Here is a 21,990-nt window from a genome sequence, read left to right as displayed (position 1 = left end):
TAGAGAAAGCATATTGTAATCACAGTAGTTAAGTTCTGAATGTATTTACTGAACATATAGATTCTTGAAAACTATACAGTTTCAAATTCATAATGTAATGAGTTAGTTTTTCAGTGTATAATTTAAAGTGTAGTTAGTTTAAAATGTTTTTAGTCTAAAATTAGGGCCATGGAATATAGCTATGGGGCAGTCCACTACTTATTTACCCCATGTTAGAGCAGACCCAAATGTTCTTGAAAAGTACATGTCCCAGGCCCTGTGTAATGAGTTGGAATGACCTAGGGATTGGAATGGCCTGTTCTGACTTGGGTGTTTGTTTGTTACGGTCCTCCGTGTTCTATGAGAGGTTGCCAATTGAAGCTAGCTCTGGTACCTGTTAAAGCATCTGACTCTGCACTGGACCAGCAGCAGCCTAGAATTGTTACAACCGGATACTTTACAGAGTATGAGATAGAACTCACTCAACACCTCTCAAAGCCTCAGCTGAAAAGTCAAATATATTACAGTTATCTAAAAATTAGGAAGCTAACCCATAACTTCAGACCTCTGTTGTAAATAGGGCAAGACAACACAATGATCTATGTAATTTGCAATATTTAGCAAATAAATTATATTTAAGCAAATGTGAGTAAGATTGATTATTATCTCCCAATATTGACTCTTCTCATCTTCCATCTAAGTAAAACTTTAGTGTGGGTATATGCCTTTCTAAAATGGAGACTACATTTACCAGTCCTCTTTTACAACCAGGTGTGGCAAGGTGACTACATTCTGTTCAGTCAGATAGAAGCAGAAGTAACATAGCAACTGCATTATTCAGGGTCCCCAGAGAAACAAAAATAATAGCATGCATATATATTCAGATTATTTTGAGGAATTGGACCACATGTTTATTGAAGTCTGGCAAGTCTAAAATCTGTAGGGTAAGCCAGTAGGCGGGAAACTCAGGGAAGAGCCAATGCTGTGGTTTAAGACTGAAGGCTGTCTGCTAGAATAATTCATTCTTGCTCAGAGGAAGTACAGTCTTTGTTGTCTTAAGGCCTTCTACTGATTGAATGAGGCCCATTCCATTGGATGGAGGGCAATCTCCTTCATTCAAAGTCCACTGATTTAAGTGTTAATTTTGCCCCCTCAAAAAACTTCACACAAACATTCAGAATACCTGGGCACCATGGCCCAGTCAATTTGACACATAAAATTAACCATCACAACAAGTTCTAGTACATACCTGGAAAAAGACTAGATATTATTTATTTCTCTCTATATCTTGGTGCTAGCTTGAAGGTAGACATGGTATTCAACTTTTATAAACAATGTGCATAAGGTCAACACCCCAGGGATGGTCAAGCAAAAGAAACCACCTGGACGGAAGATTTCTGTTGTAAGAAAATAAAATGTCTTGTAGGTGACTGTTGTTTTACAATCTCTGATAGTAGCTGCTGAATTTATATCTTAACTAATATACACAATATTAAAATACTTCCACTTTAAAAACCATGATAAAAGAAAGTTACCACTACAGTAATAGAACTTTTTCATTGCTTTCTTCAGTAGTAGAGTAGGTAGTGAAGTTATAATGAAGACTACACATAATGGCCCAATTGATATTACTCCTGATGAGAGGCATTTTACTATTGTATCATTTATGTTATTAGTTGGGTGATTACACATTATTTTTTAGTCGAAAAAATGAACTATTTTAATTTATTAATACTTATTTTGTCAAAGTACTGGTAACTAAAGATTCCATGGTGAACAAACATTGTTCAAATCTCAGCAATTCTGGCCTAATAGGAAAGATAATTAAAAAAGAATTTGAAAAACATTATGATACATTCTATAATGGAAGACTAACAGGAAAGACATCAGATATCATGGCCTGGTCTTCTATATGTCTTTTCACTTATGTATGTGCACACACCTAGGATTAGACCAAAGGGAGGTCATCCTGTAGGAAGAGATTATTAAACCAAGAGAAGGATAATGTGAGGTTGTTAGCCAAATGAAGAGAAGAATGATAATCAGTGGTAGATCAAAGAGCAAATGCAAAAGTCTAGGATGAGGCATAGAGTGTGAAAGTGAGAGTAGTGAGAGGTAAGCTAAGAGTGAGGACCCAGAGGATGTTGTAATCTATTGGAAGAGACAAACCTATGTAGGATATAAACTAGAGACTGGTGTGATATGAATTATGTTTCTGAAGGTTCATTCTTGATTGCAATGTAGATATATGATTGGATGAAGAGGCTATCTAACACAGGGGGATCAATAAATGGCTGGGAAGGTCAAGTTAGATGTAGTAGTGTCCTAGACTTTGGCAGTGATAGTAAAGTTTGAGACAACAGATGATTCAAGAACTATTTATAAGATAGAATCTACAGGACTAAATTACTAATTAGATGGATGATATAAAAAGACAGAGTGAATTCCAGCTGTTTGAGAAACTGGGTGAAAGTTAGTGTCATTCAATTAGATTAGGACAATGAGAGAAGGAATAGAGGAATAAGAAGGGAGAAAAGATAATGCATTCCCTTGGAAATGTTGACTTAGAGGTGGCTAATGGGGCAAGAGTATTGAAGGTACTAAGAACGACAATATAAAAAAATAGAATATATGGTATTGAAAAGGAAACCAAGACTGGTGGCTACAAGTAGATAGGGAGAGAAAACAGGTTTGTGGGTAAACACATCAATGAGGTTTATGGGTTAATGTTGGAAATGGTTGAGAGAAAGAGTAGGAAGGAGACTAAACTCTTGTCTGCAATTGGGCTTACAATCCAGCTAAATTCATGTTGAAGGATTACAACCATACATGTAGAAGATGGTTGTTATAAAGGTAAGATCACTTGACATAAAGAGATGAAAGAATGAAAGACCAGGGTGTTGGCTAAATCTTATCCAGGAAAATGGCAGAACTTGGTAGAAAAGGGGGACTGTAAGCCAGATAGTAATGCTTCTGATGAGTGTGGGGTGAGCAGTCTAATCAACAGATGGCAGCTAGGAGAGGAATTATGGTGAATGTAAAAAAGCAAATACATGTACTTAAGAGTGAAGAAATAATCATATAGATTCACAGTTGAGAGATACAAGGACATCAACTACATCTCAAGATAGTTTCCAGAAGAATAGCCTTTTCTCAAAGTTATAGGAAACATTATCTTCAGAGAAAAGTCAAATTACAGAGGGCATGATGGGAAGATAATTTTCAAGAGGAACAATGGAGGGGCATCTGGATGGCTCAGTCAGTTGAGTGTCCTACTGTTGGTTTAGGCTCAGGTCATGATCTCAGGGTTGTGAGATCAAGCCCCACATTGGGCTCCATGTTTGATAGGGACTCTGCTTCTCTCTCACTCTCTCCCTCTGCCCCTGGCCCAGCTTGTGCTCTCTCTATCTCTATCTCTATCTCTATCTCTATCTCTATCTCTATCTCTATCTATCTATCTCTATCTCTATCTCTATCTCTATCTCTATCTCTATCTATCTATCTCTATCTATCTCTATCTCCATCTCTATCTCTATCTCAAATAAATAGAAAATTTTTTAAAAAGGAAGAAGAATGGAAGTTTAAGTTTAATCTGTTATTTTCAGACAAAGGGGGCAGGATGAAAAGTAAATAGACCAAGAGATCCCATTTTGATTGTTGAGCAAGGATAACTGATTTGGCATGTTGCATTAAACTTATTTCAAGGTCATAAGAGAAAAGAAAAAACAAATTTGGGAGTTTCTTGTAGTATTGGTGCCTTTAAGCAACATTAGTGAATACATAAAGGAAAAGAATGTAGAAACTATACAAAAGTCTGAGACAGGCCTCCTTTCTCTGCGATTGTTGTTGTTGTTGTTGTTGTTGTTAATTTGCATTTACGGTAAAGCCCTGTGCAGAATACTTCTGGTCTTTCCCACTCCCCAGTACATTCAGGACACAGTGACCAGAGAATCCTCCAATATTTTTTATACTTTATCCTTAATCAGCTTAATCATCCTTAATCCTTAATCAGACATCATCACTGTCCTGCCATGGAGTAGAAGAGTGAAATATTTGAAATCTTCTAGCTAGGCTGTTTGTGATTAGGCCAGAGTTTTCCAGCTGCCATGAATTGGGGGAAAACCCAGGGCAGGAAAAGTTAAATGTCACTTGGGTATCTTTTGAGTGTGATGGAATGGATGAACTGAATCATTTAGTTGTGCAGCAGCAGTAATTACAGACATTTGTAACAGTGTATAACAATGTGGTTTTCCATCATGTCATATCAACAGTTAGGTCTTGAAAAGGAAGCAAATTATTGCATGATCATCTGCATCTTGCTGATATTCAGCAGGGGGTTAATGCTCAGACCCCCTTTCATATGTTGAGAACATCTGTAGAAAAGGCAGCTGGCAGTATGGCAGGCCACACAGAAGTGCAATAAAGTTTTAGTTTCAACCCAAGCGAAATTAGAGATGTCAACCAAATGTTTGCTATTAATCTAGATAGCCTGATTTGCATCTTACTGTACCACATGTTAGTGTTTCTCCCAACTGGCATTGCCTGATCATGATAATTTGAAATTTACTGAACATCAGCAGTGAGAGCAGCAACATGCAGAACATAATGATGGAGAAATTACATGGGCAGAGACTTTAGATGGGGCTGAAAAGCAAGCAGAAAAGGAGGGACAAAAGTTGATGCAAAACATTTAATTGGGAAGGATTCCTTTTATTGTCCTGCAATGAACTTGAAGGAATGTTAAAACAAGGAAAAGCGGTTTCAAAAAGATTTTAAAGGTTAAAAGACAAAAGTAAGCTTCCCATTCTGTCAAGAGAGAAGGCAAGTTGTCCTGAAGCAGCCGCTAAGGACCTCACTGTTGGGTGTGACTTTAATTCTTTTCCATAAGTGCAGGCACATTAAGACATTGGTACATTTAAGAATTAACTTGGATACTCATATGAGAACTCTTCTTTATGTGAGTTAGAAACCCCAGAAAAATGGAAAGTTAATATTTATTAAAATTTCCACTTAAATCAGTCTTATTTTCTGTAGCAACCATGGGGTGAACAGCATAAAAATCAAATGATCTTCAAGTTCCAAAAAAGTATGCAAGTCTCGAAGATTAATGAATGATACATGTATTCAAAATTACATTAGATACATATGTAAATAATTTCTCACTGATACCATGTCGTTGGAGCATGAGGTGGACTCAATCATAGATTTTTCCAGATATCTGAAATGCATTACATGTATATTGAAATAAGTATAAGAAAAGCATTTGAGTGGGTGATGTATCCAGAAGTAGCACTAAGTATTTTGTAGAGTTTAAAATAATCTGACAGGTTGGATTTCATTTTTTTTTTCCTTGCAGAAGGAAAAAAAAGAGCCAAAGATGAGTTAGGACATATTAGGTGGATAAAAGGAAGAGTTAACATTTGAATCTAGTTCTGCTAGCACCAAAATTCACACACTTTCTGCTATACCATCACCTCCCAACTCAAATAATGAAAACTAAAAGCAAATATTTTTATTAATAATCAGTTTAAGCAATGCAGCTTTGTCCATATGGGAGGTAAGAACATCGTCCTATGTGTATAATTAACTGTAGTGTTTCTGGCATGTTCATTGTAAATGTAGACTGGTTTATCTCTAACATTTTTATAATACTTCATCTCTAAGTAGAGTAGAAATATAATTACAAAATCATGGTAAATTTGGATTTCCTGCAATTATAAGCAATATTAACTTATTGCTATTCATTAAATGGAATCTGTGTACAATTTTCCTGTACCTATAAGGTACTGATATTTTCACCAGTGTCATTGTATTTATAACAAATCAACTCAGAGTGTTTTACTAACCCCTACAATAATGAGGCTTTTTGTAAGATTTACTTATCAATTAGATATTCAATCCATGGGGTTGGGGGTATCAGAGATAATTTCATGGTGAGAAAGAATTATTAAATGGCACATAGCTATTTTTTGCCTGTTCCATTATAGGAGTTATTGGGGATTTTATGTTTATATGGAGTTACATTTTTTAAAAAGTGGCATAGGAATATTTTTAAACTTATTAGTGATAAAGAAGGAAAACAGCTATTGACAAGTGAGGATAAGCACTCACCATATGGATTCTAACATTTTAATTATTTTGTTCTTTTTCTTTTTAAAGCAACTCTTAGTGGTAATAATTTTTCCACTAATTAAAGACCAGCTGCTACTTAGCAAGCTAGACACCCAATTAGGAATCTGAAACCTGCTGAACAACCTTTACTGCCAGCCAGCTAGCTGAATCACCTCCTGTCACTGGCATGGAATTGATTATTTTTTGTTTTGTTAAATGCATGTTGTTGTCACACAAAATGGATCTCCAGAATGTTTTTCTCACAGAATAGTTGACCAATCTGACATCCCGTTCAATCTCATTTTTTGAACAAGCTTGAGATCTGTAACAAGGTCCTTCATCTATCTTTGTAAATATAATTATGGAATAGCAGTGGGGAATTATATTTTGCAGGAAAAAAAAAGAAAATTTGAAATACAGAAGATAACCACTCACCACAGCTCGATATTACTTTGTGACTGACAATGAAATAATGTAAAGGTTTTTATAAACTCAGAAAATAATTACCAAAAAAAAGATAACTATATTTATACATATAATGGAGAAATTTTGTTTTGAATGTCAAGGATTTTTTTTTTTGCCTAAGAATTTCTTAAATAATGGAACAAATGGTGTCCAGATATATTATCAACAAACTTTCAGAATACAATTTTACTATATGCACCATGTTTTTTTTGAGAGTTCAAATAGTTCGTATTGCAAAACAAAGCCTCCCAAATTTCTGGAAGAAATACATACCCAGGAATGATATTATTGGAAATTTTAAAGTAAAATATAAAACTCAAAAAAATGTTTCTCAATATATTAAGTAGTTGGTGGTCAAAGCTATGAATAAATAAATCAAATCAACTTGAAATTCAGAGATAATGGACTGTGCATGACAAATTAACATTCTTTAATTCAGAAAAAGAATTCTGAACATTTTTTCTAAGAATCGCCCAATGCCTGGTGAATCCCCAGCTGTTAGACACCTTAGAAATTGGCAAAAGGACAATTTATGAGTCACATTTCAGTCATATTGAATAATTCTTAATGGCCTGGAAGAGCTAATGCTATTGACAGGGGTGTCAGACACTACACAAGAGGTACTACGAACTCCCACTGCCTCCTTTGTTGTGGCAGCTTTCTGTAGCCCTGTTCCTGGGCTCTAAGCGCAGTGGGTGCTCAATAAACATTGTTTATGGGCTGCCATTACATCTGCTGTGAATGAAGCATCCAAGGATCCTCTGGCAGCAAGAGCAAATGGTGAGGACATCAACTGGGCATCACGGGACTAGAAGCGTTAAAGCTCTCAGCAGGTTCTAGCTCTGACTCCACAAGCCTGGAGTTGGTTTGGAAGAGATATCATGAGGAGTGGCAATCTAGAGCATATCCTGACTCTTTCTTGGGTGCAGAGTATAAGTGGTATTTAGGATATGAGTTACGGATGAGGCTTCACCAGGGTGCCTCCTGGGACAGATGCTGTAGCCAGAAGGCACTTTCTGGAGCTGAGAATTTATCTGCTCAATGCTGACTATTGCTTACACTAGAAATTGAAATTGTCTTTGTCAGATGTCCCAGCAGGGAAAGCAATGGTGACTGGAAGTCAGTTTTTATTCTCTAATTCTATAAATCTCTATAATGCTGTCATAGCAATTTTCCAGAAGACAGGTCAGATCATGTCACAATAGTGCTTAAACACTTTAATTACCTTCCATTACTTTCAACATCACATTTAGGGTCTTTAGCATGGCACACTAATCCTCCAAGCTGGTCCTTACCTACTTCTTTTAAATTTCTTGTCTGATCCAGATTTCCTTGGATAATAATATATTACCCATTAAGCATGTACAATTTGCTAGGTGTTCTGTATGGACTTTGCATATATAAACTCTCAATTCTCAAAATAACCCCATATGTACTATATTATCATTATAACTTTTTAAAGATACAGAAATTAAGAGACAAAGAGGTGAGGTGATTTGCTCAAGGTACAGACAGTGGAGAGGAGATTTTAATGCAAATCCATGCTCCTGGCCACCATGCTACTTCCCATAGATGCCCATATGATTGCAAACTTCCTTACCTTTACATTTGCTCTCCACTCATCTTGAATGGCTTTCTGGATTGCTGATGGGGCTCAGCCTTCAAGACTCAGCTAAATAATTCCTTTCCTTATAAAATAATCACTGATACTTCAAAAAAAAAAAAAAACAGTTGCCCACTCTCTCTTTTTAGTTAACACTAGATTTGGGAAAGAAAGAAAAAGAAAGAGAAAGAAACAAAGAAAGAAAGAGAGAAAGAAAGAAAGAAGAAAGAGCAAATAAATAAATAAATAAATAAATAAATAAATAAATACAAACTAGCCACTAACAATAGCTACCACCACCATCACAACAACAGCAGTAACAATTACCATGTATCTATCACTTACTATGGCACTTATTATGCACTCATCATTGCCCTATACCAACTTCCATCCCTACCATAGACTCCATAATAGCATGGTATAGCCAAGCAAAGTGACTTGCCCTAGAACAGGGACATAATGGATGACAGAGCCAGGATCCAAATCCAGATCTGCCTATGCCAAATATGGGACCCCTAATGAAGGAGTTGAGAATTTCAAGATGGCCATAGCAGGGCACTAAACCAAGTTGGTCTCTTTTAAGCATGAATACCTGTGTGAATGGACTGGGTGCCTACCCATTAAGTCATCTGTGGCAGGAGCCTCTAGAAACACCACTAATTAATGACTCGTCAAATTACTGTATGTTACTGGCTCTACGACTGAGGTACACAAATGAATATGCTAATCTTGAACTATTCTTACATTTCCAGAAAATTTCACTGGTTTATGATGTACTTATTATTTTTAAGATGAGACTGGATTTTACCTGTTAATGTCTCATTTGTAATTTTACATCTGCATGCCTACATGCTATTATTATCAATATGGATATTAAACTTAATATGCTTCATTAAAAGAATTTTTAAAATGTCTCCCTCTGGAAAACATAAGTAACCTTATGATTATGATTATCTAGATTCCATAAAGTAAGAATTCCTCATGAAAGCATCTAGATGTGGTGCTATTTTGAGTAATGTTTCTTTAAAAAGTGTTCTTTCTTTCATGGGAATAGCTTGGTTTAACTATTTTATTTCTAAATAGATGAATTAGCAAATTTTCTAGTAAAATTTAGTAAATTCTATTTCTATTGTTTTTTTTTTAATTTTTTTTTTAATTTTTATTTATTTATGATAGTAACAGAGAGAGAGAGAGGCAGAGGCACAGGCAGAGGGAGAAGCAGGCTCCATGCACCGGGAGCCCGATGTGGGATTCGATCCCAGGTCTCCAGGATCGCGCCCTAGGCCAAAGGCAGGCGCCAAACCGCTGCGCCACCCAGGGATCCCTATATTGTATGTTTTCCCTTCATCTAGGTTTTCAAATATATTTGTATGGATCCATTTAAGCATCTCATAGTTTTTCAAGAATTGCTTCTGTTTCAGTGGCTATGATACTTTACCATTTATCAATTTGTAAATTTGTACTTTCTCCTTTTCTCTTTGTATTAGGCTACCTAGTGTTTTTGTCTATTTTATTTTTTTCTTTCCAGATAATTAGTCCATTGACTTACTTATTCAATTTTTTTCCTGTTTTATCTGTCACTAACCTTGTTCTTATATTTTTTATCTTAAGTTTTTGCATCTACTTTTCTTTTTTCACACTAGCTTTTAAGTTGGGGTGTATTTAATCCTTTATTTTTTCTCCTTGATTTTTTTCATTTTTATTTTTTAAAAGTTTTACAGTTTTGAATTCTATTTTATCTTTCCCACTATAGATGCATAATAGAGACTTTCCCCCAGATGAAGGAACTATTTATTTCTTGTTATTAATTCTAGTTTCATTGTATTATGACCAAAGGACATTATTTGCAACATTTATACTTTAAGGAGCTAATAAGGCATTGTTATTTAATATATGATCAATTGTAAAAAAGTTAAATGAGTGCTTTAATATGATATTATTATCTCATTATTATGGTATAAATATTTTGTATTATAAACATGTAAGGTTTCTCTTTTTTGGCTTTTTAAGTTTGTAATTCTAGTTAGTTAACATATGGTATTATATTAATTTCAAGTGTACAATATAGTGATTCATCAATTCTGTACATTATCTGGTGATTATCTGGTACTCATCATGACAAGTGCTCTCCTTAATCCCCATTACCTGTTTCACCCATGCCCCTATCCACCTCACTTCTGGTGATTATTAATAGTTTGTTCTCTATAATTAAGAGTCTATTTCATGATTTCTCTCTTTCTCTTTCCCTTTATTTTGTTTCTTAAATTCCACATATGGATGAAAACATATGACATTTGTCTTTCTCTGACTGACTTATTTCGCTCAAATTATACTCTCTAACTCCATCCATGTTGTTGCAAATGGCAAGCTTTCATTTTTTATGGCCAAATAATATTCCATTACATATATATTTATAAATTATATATATATAAATCTCACATCTTTATTCATCAATCAAGAGCATTCGGGCTGCTTCTATTTCTTAGCTATTGTAAATAATTTTTAATGAAGTGCTTTTTTATTCTTTGTGTAAATGCTCAGTAGTATGATTGCAGAATCATAGAGTACTTTTTTTAACTTTTTGAGGAAACTCCATACTGTTTTCCAGTGGTTTCATCAGTTTGCATTCCCACTAACAGTACATGAGTGTTACTTTTTTCCACATCCTCTCCAACAAATGTTTTGTTTCTTGTGTTGTTGTTTTAGCCTTTCTGACAGGTATGAGGTGATATTAAGCATATAAAGTTTTGCATATAAACACATGCCAACACATATCAATAAAATCTTCTTTAAAAGTTACTTTGATCTACTATATCCTTACTTATTTTTGTTTGCTTGTTCTAATTTGAACTAAATATAATGTTGTAGAGGTCAAAGTCTTTCTTTCTTTCTTTTTTTTTTTTTTTTGAGGTCAAAGTCTTTCATGTGTTTCTGTTTATTTGTCTTTGCACCACCTGCAGCTTCTACTTTACGTAATTGCTGTGTTATTTGCTGCATGTCGTTATTTTATATCATCCTACATTTTGCTCTGTAATATTTTGAGATGTTCATCATCTAATGTTTTTTGGGCTGAATTCCCCATCATCTTGTATTAGGATTAAACCTCTGGTTTCTAGTTAGCTTCACTTTGTTATATATTTGTCCTGTATACACTTGCTTATCCCTCTATTTTTTGTCTTGTTGAACAACTTTATCTTTCTATGTTGGTTTTTGGTTAGTAAGACAATGTAAAAGGCTCTGACCTTAGTAGATGAATTAAAGATGTTATTGATATAGTTGAGATATTTGTTCTCAACTAGGTATAGTGTTTTATATATACTTTCGCTTTCTGAATGTCTTTTTATTTTCTCTTTTTCAGTTTCTTCCATTATTTATGAAAGTTTGAGGTCTTCTCCCTGAGATTACCTTTTAAATAACATCCTAAATAATGTCCTTAGTCTACTGTCCCTTACTTAGATCTCTACTGTTTGATTTACCAGTTTATAATGTTATCCACTGAGTTCACCTATTATTTGTGGCCAGTGCTGAGTCTATTCTAATTCCTTCTTAATCTTCCCTTTCTTCCTTTTATAGTACTATTACTTTTTAATGTCAAGGCAAACAACAATTCTATTCTTTTACCTTTTGCTTTCTTAGATATACAATCAAATATATTCAATGGTCCCTCAAAAATTTTTTTGCCAAAAATTTCATAATCCACTCCTGGTTGTATGACACTCGATTTTTTTGTGTATTATTTAAAAAAGGCTTTTTGAATACAATATTCCCTGAGTTTTGGTGTATTCAAATCTGTGTTTCTGTAACCATAATACTTGAAAAAACACTTAGCTAGACATATAATTCTTGGATCACCTATTTCTTTCTTTGATATTTTTTAAGCTATTGTAGTGTTTCTTTATTTGTATGTTACTGTCAAAAATTATAAGGTCAAAATGATTTTTCTATGTAAGTGACTTTTGTATTTTATTGATGTTCTATGGAAATTTGTTATATTTAAAATCAAATACTTTTACTACAATATGTCTTAGAGATGACAAATGTAAATCAATTTTTCCAGATACACCAGGTGTCCTTTTATATGTCACTAAAAGTCTTTAATTTACATGGAGTTTTCTCGGATGATAGTTTTAAATATGAATTCTGTTGCATTGTTTTGTTTTTCTTCTGCATAGAATTCAAGTATGCATATGTCAGATGTTCCTTTTCTTCATTAAAAATCACTATTCTCTCTGAACCTTTTTAGCTATTTCTTTTAGGTTTTGTTTTCTTCTTTTTTGTTGCCATAAGTAGATTCATATCTTGCCTAAAGTCCTTTATTATATTTTCAGTTGAATCTGAACTACTTTGACTTCAAATTTAGTCTTAATTGCTAAGATTATTTTGTCCTTTCCTTAAGTTTTTTCTTATGTCCAGTACAGTCTTATTTGTCATTTCTCACTTTGTCACTTCCCAGGTTTTTTTTTTTAATCTATTCCTATTCTCCAACTATATCTCCCCTCCCCCAACACACTCTAGATGAGGGCCCTACACTGAAACTTTCATGGGATCTCTGTGCCTGATATTCCTGCCTTTCTCTCTGCAGATCTCATCCCCAGTTGCAGTCACCCACCCTCTGTCTCTGACTCAGATCCTAAACTGATGATTTCAACCTGGATCCCAATTCCACTTGAGAAACAAGGGATTTCATGAGTCCTTTTCTTCCCAATACCAACGGAGTAAATAAAAAATGTGAAATTGAACTGGACAATCCCAAGTTCTGCTATTGGCCAGGGGTTAGATGGGATCCAAATACACACAGAGAGGCCAAAAGGCAGGTAAGGAGCTCAGCTTTCTGGGATCTGTCTCCTGTGTCACACCATTTTCCCAAAATTTTTGGTGTCCAGAGGGTCATTAACCACAGGGGAAACTTGTAGAGAAAGGAATCAATCAGTAGAGTGAAATTCTATAAGTATTCTTGGGTTGTGTGAGCAGAGTCTCATTATTTAAAGTTCCTGGGCCTCAGTTTGCTTTTTGTGAGCTGATGCTTCTTAACCTCAGCACCCACTTTTTGGATGATGTGAAAACATGGTATATGAGGTAAACTATTTTAGATCTGTGTGTCCCTTAGACCTGTTTCTCTCCATTTCCTGAGCCAAGTTTATAGAAAGTTATTTTACTTCCATGTTGTGCAGATCCCAATTTCACAAATCTTTCTCATGGACAACTTTTATCATTCACATACACATGTACAACCTTATTTGCACTCTTCTAACAATGACTAAAATAACTAGTAATGCATGCCCTTTGACAATATTGCTTACCCATGGAGAATATAAGCTTTGTGAGATCTGAGTTGGCAGATAGATCACTGAAGGGTCCCCGTTATCATTAGCTGGGGTAGAAATAAACACTTGTAGCTGAGGGTAGGGTTGGTTAGGAACCACTACTTTTGTGTTAAATCCCAGACAGAGGTCACAGCTGAGCCCCACAGACGTGGAGGATCCAACCCAACTGCCACTGACAAGCGTGGGTGTAGGCACATCTGACCAGGCCACCACCACAAGGGCTCGGAGGCCCTCCCTCCACCCCTGGAGCAATGCCTCTGTCTAGTAAACCTCTGTAAGGAGATTTGGTCTGAACACCAAAAGCAATATAAGTGGGGTACCCCTTAGAATGCTCTTGCTATTGTCATGGGAAAGATCCTTAATGAAAGATCTATTTTGATACCAGAGTGAAGAAAACTCAGCTAGTTCCACTGCTTTATAGAGGCTGGGGTTTTGGCACTTCCTGTTTAACCAGAAGCTCTCAGTGAAGTTAAAAAAAATCAGGAGTCAGGAATGTGCATTTACAAAAATGAGGCAATCTTTTATTTAGTTGAGGGTATGGGGCCCAGAATCCTTTGAACTCCTGTGCTAGTTGAATCCAATCACATGCTCTCCCAGTTATCCAAACATTAGTTTAGGTACAACAGAAGGGATTTGGCAGATGGGATCAATGTCCCAGTCCTTGAATTAATAAAAAAGGCTGCTGTCCAGGATTAGTCTGACTCAATCATGTAAGATTTGTCACCTGCCTGAATTTCCAGGGGAGGATACCAGGACTCAGAGAGAAGATAGGATGTGTTCCAGGATCACAGATCAAGTAGGGATGCTAAGACACAGTACTTATATTAAAAACCAGGGTCTTGATGCCCAGTGCCCACTGTGGATGGTGGCCAGTTCCTAGATATCAGGGCCAGTTTCTGCCCCTGGGGCCTCTAAGTCCCCTCTACTCTGATATATTCACTGCCAGGAAATGTGACAATCACTTCTCTGTTTCCTACTCTCTTATCTTAGCCTCTCCATTAGTCTTTCCTCTCAGTTTGGCCAAGAGTGTCATAAATGGACCCAACATGCCATTCTCTCTACTCCAGACTCCTGTTTCCAAAAGCTCTGATCTTCTCCCTAAAAAATTTATTTTGCTACTAAAGAGCAGGTAGTGACTCCCTATTAGCTACAGATATAACTGCACTAGTTCCAGGGCTCAGCAGAAACTCCTCTTGGATCCCACTCATACCCATGATTCCTGACTTCTCTACTTCAAACCTCTTTTCTTTTGATAGCTATTTCTCCCCAGGAACACTGGTGTCATTACATACCCACAGAAACTTTAATCAGAAAGGAAGACAGAACATAAAGACTCCTAACTCTGGGAAGCAAACTGGGGGTGGTGGAAGGGGAGGAGGGCGGGGGGTGGGGGTGAATAGGTGACGGGCACTGAGGGGAGCACTTGACGGGATGAGCACTGGGTGTTATTCTGTATGTTGGCAAATTGAACACCAATAAAAAATAAATTTATTATTAAAAAAATAATAAAAAAATAAAAAAGAAACCTTAATCACTCTTACAAACAGTCCTCTCCATTCCTTCCAGATGCCCTTTTATTCCAAAATGTTGTTTGTATGCATTTTATTAAGTTATATTTCATGTTGGTAATGAAAAAAAAATCTTTAAAATTGGTGATTTTCTATCAGCTTACAAGTTTCCTTTCATATCCTTGAAAATAGAAGCAGAAGCAGCTCTAAATCACTGCAAAATGCATGTCCCTTTATGAGATAATACTGACCCTTGAAGAGGAAAGTCAGGGGCCAAAGGGAAAGGCATCCTGTTTCCTCCTTGTTTATGGAAAGGTGCCTCTTGAAATTTGATCAATTGAACTCTTTTTCTCTCTATTTCTCTCTCTCTCTCTCTGATTGTCTTCAGCCTGGGAAGGTGGTTTCTCTTATGGTGTGAATCACTGTATGTGTTTGTTTCCTTGGCCCTGTCTCCTCTGGCGTCTCAGCTTTACATGACACCATTTAGGTAGAAATTGCCATAGTTTCTTGGGGTTCCTGGGTAGCTCTGTTAGTTAAGCCTGTGACTTGGTTTCAGCCCAGGTTATGATCTCAGGTAAGACTGAGCCCCAAGTGGGGCTCCAGGTTCAGCATGGATTCTGCTTGGGATTCTCTCCTGCCCCTCCCTCTATTTGCACACATGTATGCACACATGCATGCACTCTTGCTCCCTCTCAAATAAATAAATCTTTAAGAAAAAAATTCTCCCCTTTCTCAGCCTTATTTCATAATACGTAGTTGTCTTTATTTTTCCTTTTGTCACTTAGAAAGCTAAAAGACTCCATTTCTATCTTGGAAAATAAAATACTTCTTAATCACTTTCTTGGCACATCAGAAGCTACCACCAGCCCTCAGAGTCACCCATACTTTTGACCTGTGACTTCCCTTCACACAGGAACAACTAGTATCACTTTATGCTTTCATTAACTTCAAATACTTTTCCTCCCAAGAGCCTATTCTGTTGCCTTTATCATTTCAAAATTTGTCCAAGAAATTTCATAGATGAATGTTTTACAAAGACACAATAAAAGTTTCTCCTAGGGGTGCCTGGCTGGTTCAGTGGGATGAGCATGCTACTCTTGATCTTGGAGTCCTGAGTTTGAGCCCCACACTGGGGGTAGAGATCACTTAAAAATAAATAACAAGCAAACTTAAAAGAAAAAGTTTCTCCTAAATTAGGTTTTCCCCTAAGGTTTAAAACTTAATACCCAATTTCCTCATCTTTAGAAACACAATTAGCCCTAAAATTGTGTGAAATTATTTCCTTTAAATCCACATGCCCACAGGAATAAGTGTCAAATCTCAGGAAGTCTTTCCTAGACTCACCTGCCTCAGGCCCCAGAGATTCTCTGAGAACTATCAACCTTTTGTCAGGAAGCAAAAGAAAGTCTCCTGCCCATCAGATCCTTTTTAAGACGAATTTCTCCACCTTGATGGTACATTAGAACCACTGAAAACCTTCAGAGCTACTGATGCTTAGGTCCCAAACTTCATCACAAGTGAGAATGTCTGAGAAACTATACTCTTCCAGATGGTCATCTTCAGGCAGTTCTAATCAGCCTGGGTGTGACTCACAGTTATTAAAGTCGCCACCCACCTGGTGACTAGTGAGGTAGACATGGACAGAGGAGGCCCCATGCAGCTCATGGCAAAGCACACACTGTTCCTCTAAGGCAGCAGATCTCAACCAAGGCTGCATGTTAGAATCACCAAGGTAGTTTTTCAAAACACAAATGCCTGGCACCCAGCCCAAAATAACTAAATCTGAATCACTAGAGGTGGCTTTTGAAACACCTTCCAGCTGATCCCATTGTAGAATCAGGGCTGGGAAGCTCTTTTATAGCTGAATTCACTTGTAGGCAGGATCCACGGTTTTGCTGAGTTTATAAACTAGTGGGAGAGATTCACTCCACTAGAAGTTATAATGTCAGCCTGTAGAAGGTATTAGTCAAGGGTGAGGACAGAATAACAAGGAAACATCTCTGAGGGATATCGTTGGCTGGGAAGGCTTCTATGAATGTGGTGACTCCCAGAGGAATACCCAGCTTGATGAGAGCGCTAATGGTGGATGGAAGAGGAGCAGTCATATCTGTTACCTTAAATAGTGACTAGACCTCCCATCCTCTTCAAAGACTGCCAGAAACAGAGAAGGGTAAGGACATTTCAACATTCTGGGACCTCCTGACACTCCTGAACTCCAGCAGGGCAGAGAAAGCACCAGCTCTCTGCAGGCCCTTTTGGCTGCAGAGAAAATTCAAGAATGAAAATGGAGGTGAGTTGAGAGGGAGCCTGTTTCCTGGATGTTTGTGGGGAGATAGTTGGGTTATCTTCATTTTATTTCATAAACATTTTCATAGCCCTTAAAGTTTGTGCCCTGCAACCTTCTCTATTCTTTACAAATATGAACTATTTTCACCTTCATAGCAAGCCTGATGGAAGGTGTTATTGCTTATTACTATATTTACTTTGCAGAGAAGGAAACTGAGGCATGGCATGGTAATTACCTTGAACAGGGATCCACAGGTGTCATTTCAGAGCTGGGAATAGAAACCTGGCACTGTGGTACTTTAATGGCACTCCTATGCCACTTCTCAGCTGTTTGGTGGTCTGTCCCTTCCCCGATTCTGGATGTTAAGGGAATTTTATGTTTCCTTTAATATTTTATCTTAGTTATTGTAATTTTCAACTCTGAAAGTTACACTTAGGTTGTGTCTTCCTATTATCTCCCTATGCTCCTATTTCCTTTTATGTTTAGCCACAGAGAGTCCTTTCTCATGCCTGTTTTAAAGTCCTATACCAGTTCAATAATCATCTTGGGGGCAGGGAGAGGACGGTGAGTGTCTACTGGTGATTTCCTTGCTGGTGGTAAAATTGTATTCCCGTTTCATTGCACACCTGGTAACTCTAGGTAAGAGACCAGCATTGTGCATTTTAAATTGTTGAGTGCTGAGTATTTTGTGTTCCTTTAAATAAAGTTGGGCTTTGTTCTTTGATATAATTACTTGGAATATTGATGCTTTGGAGGATTGTTTTGAATATGTGTTATTGGGACTGGAACAGGCCTTGGTCTGTGTATATAATTTGGCCCCACTGCTGAGGCAATTCCCTCAGAGAGCGAGCTCTATTTCAATCCCCTTGCACTTAGGATCTTTGCACTCTGGCTGCCTGGGACACAGATTCTTCCTGGCCTTGAGTGACACCAGAGAATTATTTATATTCTGAATATTTAAATATCTGCTTCAAGGTGTTTTTGTCTGTATGATGGCTGATTTTGAAGATAAATTTTCACCTGAAATAATGTCTCCTCTTACAAATTGTTGTTTCCTTTGTATGGATGTTATCTGTCATTTTCTGTTTATTTTAAAATATCCTATTTTCCTGGTGTATAACCCCTCCTCCAATCAGTAAGTTACCACAGATGAATAAAACTTCACTTTATACCAAGATAAGGCTTTATTGTACTAAAAAAGATAGTAATAAATCCAAATCCCTCACTTCTCCTATAATTTGGGGACAGAAGATTTTTTTTTCTTTCAAGAGAAATACTCAAAATTTTGAAAATTTGCCCAAGGTCAGTAATTGTACCAAGTTTCTTAACCAATATGTTAATTGAGCTGTCATATTTGGTAAATAGAAAGGAATGTGGCCTACATTAAAGATAACGGATTCTTAGCCTATCTTCATAAATGTAAAACCAAGATTTTATAGGGTTAATTAGTATTTTTTCCTTAAAAGTTAAAAACTATTCTGACAGTTGTTAAAACAGTACAGGATATTTTATTTAAGACAGTAGGGAAATAGAATCCCAAATAAAACAGGTAAAAGTAGGAGGTGAGGATATCAAGGAGGGGATGAGGAACTTGACCATATATTAAGGATGGCTAATTCTCACTAAACTGACTTAGCAGGATTCTTGATAAAGGCAAACCAAAGTCAAGTCTTCCTTAAGAAAAGAGCTCAAAGGAGCCTAAATATGGTTTGGTTAAGAAGACAAACAAGTAGAAAGATATGGATTATAAGAATTGTTAAAATGTCCATATTACCCAAAGCCATTTATATATTCAGTGCAATCTCTACCAAAATTCCAACACTTGGGATCCCTGGGTGGCGCAGCGGTTTGGCGCCTGCCTTTGGCCCAGGGCGCGATCCTGGAGACCCGGGATCGAATCCCACATCGGGCTCCCGGTGCATGGAGCCTGCTTCTCCCTCTGCCTGTGTCTCTGCCTCTCTCTCTCTCTCTGTGACTATCATAAATAAAAATTAAAAAAAAAAGAAAAAGAAAAAAACAAAATTCCAACACTTTTCATAGAAATAGGAAAACAATCCTAAAATTTGTATGGAACCACAAGAGACCTCAAATAGCCAAAGTAATATTTAGAAAGAAGATAAAAGCTGGAGGCATAACATCTCCTGATTTCAAAGTATGCTACAAAGCTATGGTAATCAAAACAGTATGGTACTAGTATACAAATGGACTCATAGACCAGAGGAACAGAACTGAGAGCCCAGAAATAAACCCTTGTATATATGGTTAACTTATCTTTGGCAAGGCAGTCGGGAATACTTAATGAGGAAAGGATAGTCTTTTCAATAAATGATGTTGGGAAAACTGGATAATCACATGCAGAACAATAAAATGGACCGCTAACTTACGTCACTTGCAAAAATTCACTCAAAATGGATTGAAGATTTAAAAATGAAAAACTGCAACTATAAATCTTCTAGAAGACCTAGTGAAAAGCTGTTAGGCCTTGGTGTTGCTAATGATTGTTTATTATGATTCCAAAAGCAAAAATAAATAAGTGGGATTACATAAAACTAAAAAGCTTCTGCACAGCAAAGGAAATCATCTACAAAATGTAAAGGCAACCTACGAAGTTCCAAATCATGTATCTTATAAGGGATTAATATCCAAAATACATAAAGAAGTCCTCCAATTTAAAAAATATCCAATTAAAAATGGGCAGAGAAATTCAATACACATTTTTCAAAAGACCTGCAAACAGGCAACAGGTACGTGAAAAGGTGCAACATTACTAATCATCAGAGAAATGCAAATCAAAACCACATGGAGATATAACCTCACATCTGTTAGAATTGGATTATCAAAAAGACAAGAGAGAACAAGTGTTGGCAAGAATGTGGAGAAAATGGGCAGCCCGGTGGCTCAGTGGTTTAGCATCGCCTTCAGCCCAGGACGTGATCCTGAAGACCCAGGATCGAGTCCCACGTCGGGCTCCCTGCATGGAGCCTGCTCCTCCCTCTGCCTGTGTCTCTGCCTCTCTTTCTCTCTCTGTGTCTCCCATGAATAAATAAATAAAATCTTTTTAAATTTTTATTAAAAAGAATGTGGAGAAAAGAAAACCCTTGTGCACTCTTTGTCAGAATATAAATTGGTTCAGTCATGATAGACAACAGTATGGAGTTTCCTCAAAATATTAGAAAATAGAAATTCCATGTTTTAGCAAACCTACTTCTCAATACATATTCAAAGGAAGTGAAAACAGGTTCTTAAAGAGAGATCTGTCCTCCTATGTTCATTGCAGTATTATTCACAGTAGCCAAGATATGGAAATAACCTGAGTATCCATCAACAGATGAATGGATAAAGATGTGGGGAATATGTGTATGTGTGTATATGTGTATATTTATATAAATACACATACACATATATATAAAACATTCCATTGGGGCAGCCTGGGTGGCTCAGTGGTTTAGCGCCTGCCTTCAATCCAGGGCCTGATCCTAGAGATTTGGGATCGAGTCCCATGTCAGGCTCCCTGCATGGAGCCTGCTTCTCCCTCTGCCTGTGACTCTGCTTCTCTCTCTGTGTGTGTTTCTCATGAATAAATAAATAAAATCTTAAAGCATCCCATTGTATATACACCCACATACATACAATGGAGCGTTATTCAGCCATGACAAAAAGGAAATCCCATCATTTGTAACAACATGTTGAAACTTGAGGGCATGATGCTAAGTTAAATGTCAGAGAAAGACCAATACAGTGTGATGTAACTTACACATTGAATACAAAAAGACCAAATCCCTCTTGCCCAGTGCCACCAACATGGTGTTCAAGCATGTTGTGGAGGTTGGCCAGGTGGCCTACATCTCCTTTGGCCTTCATGCGGCAAAGCTGGTTAAGACTCTAGATGTTATTGATCAGAACACGCCTTTGGTTCATGGACCTTGCACTCAGGTAAGGAGACAGGCTTTGCCTTTCAAATGCATGTGGCTCACTGACCTCATCCTCAAGTGCCCACAAAGTGCCAGCCAGAAGTGTATCTAACAAATCTGGTAGAAGGCAGGTATCAGGACAAAATAGGTGGCCATAAGATGGGCCGAGAAGATTGAAGCCAGAGAAAGGAAAGCCAAGATGACAGCTTTGATCAATATAAAGTTACTGAAGGCCAAGAAAATGAGGAACAGAATAATCAAACTTGAAGTTAGGAAACTACAGAAAGCAACTCTCCTGGAAGCTTCTACCAAAAAAAAACACCCACTGCTAAGGGTTCTGTAAAGCTTTGAGCAAAAAAGATAACCACTGCCGCAAGAAGACCCCAGCCCAGAAGACTCCTGTCCTGAAAGCTGCAGGCCAGAAAGCAGTGCCTCCCAAGGCTCAGAAGGGTCACAAAGATCCAACCCAGAAATCACCTGCTCCGAAGGCATCTGGCAAGAAAGCTTAAAAGCATAAGAGGCTATTATAAATAAGTAATAAATATTCTTTTTGACACACATTCTCACACACACACTCAAAAGTCAAACCCATAGAAACAGTAAGAGTGGGGGTTACTAGGGGCTGGTAGGTAGGGAAAAATGTGTGATGTTAGTCAGATGGTATAAACCTCCAGTTATAAAATGAGTGAGTTCTGGGGATCTAAAGTACAGCATGATGATTAGAGTTAATAGTACTATATTATGTACTTGAAAGTTGCTAAGGGCATAGATCACAAATATGTGACAAAAAAAGTAGAAATAG

General features: G+C 36.9%; 1 pseudogene; it reads left to right on the top strand.

Annotated features, from left to right (window-relative positions):
- The first annotated feature begins 21,078 nt into the window (after positions 1–21,078).
- LOC112923247 (large ribosomal subunit protein eL14 pseudogene) lies at positions 21,079–21,697 on the top strand (annotated as a pseudogene).
- The last annotated feature ends 293 nt before the right edge of the window (positions 21,698–21,990 follow it).

This window comes from Vulpes vulpes, chromosome 14 (genome assembly GCF_048418805.1).
Source record: "Vulpes vulpes isolate BD-2025 chromosome 14, VulVul3, whole genome shotgun sequence".
NCBI classification, from domain to species: Eukaryota; Metazoa; Chordata; class Mammalia; order Carnivora; family Canidae; genus Vulpes; species Vulpes vulpes.
This window is presented reverse-complemented; position numbering and strand designations above follow the sequence as displayed.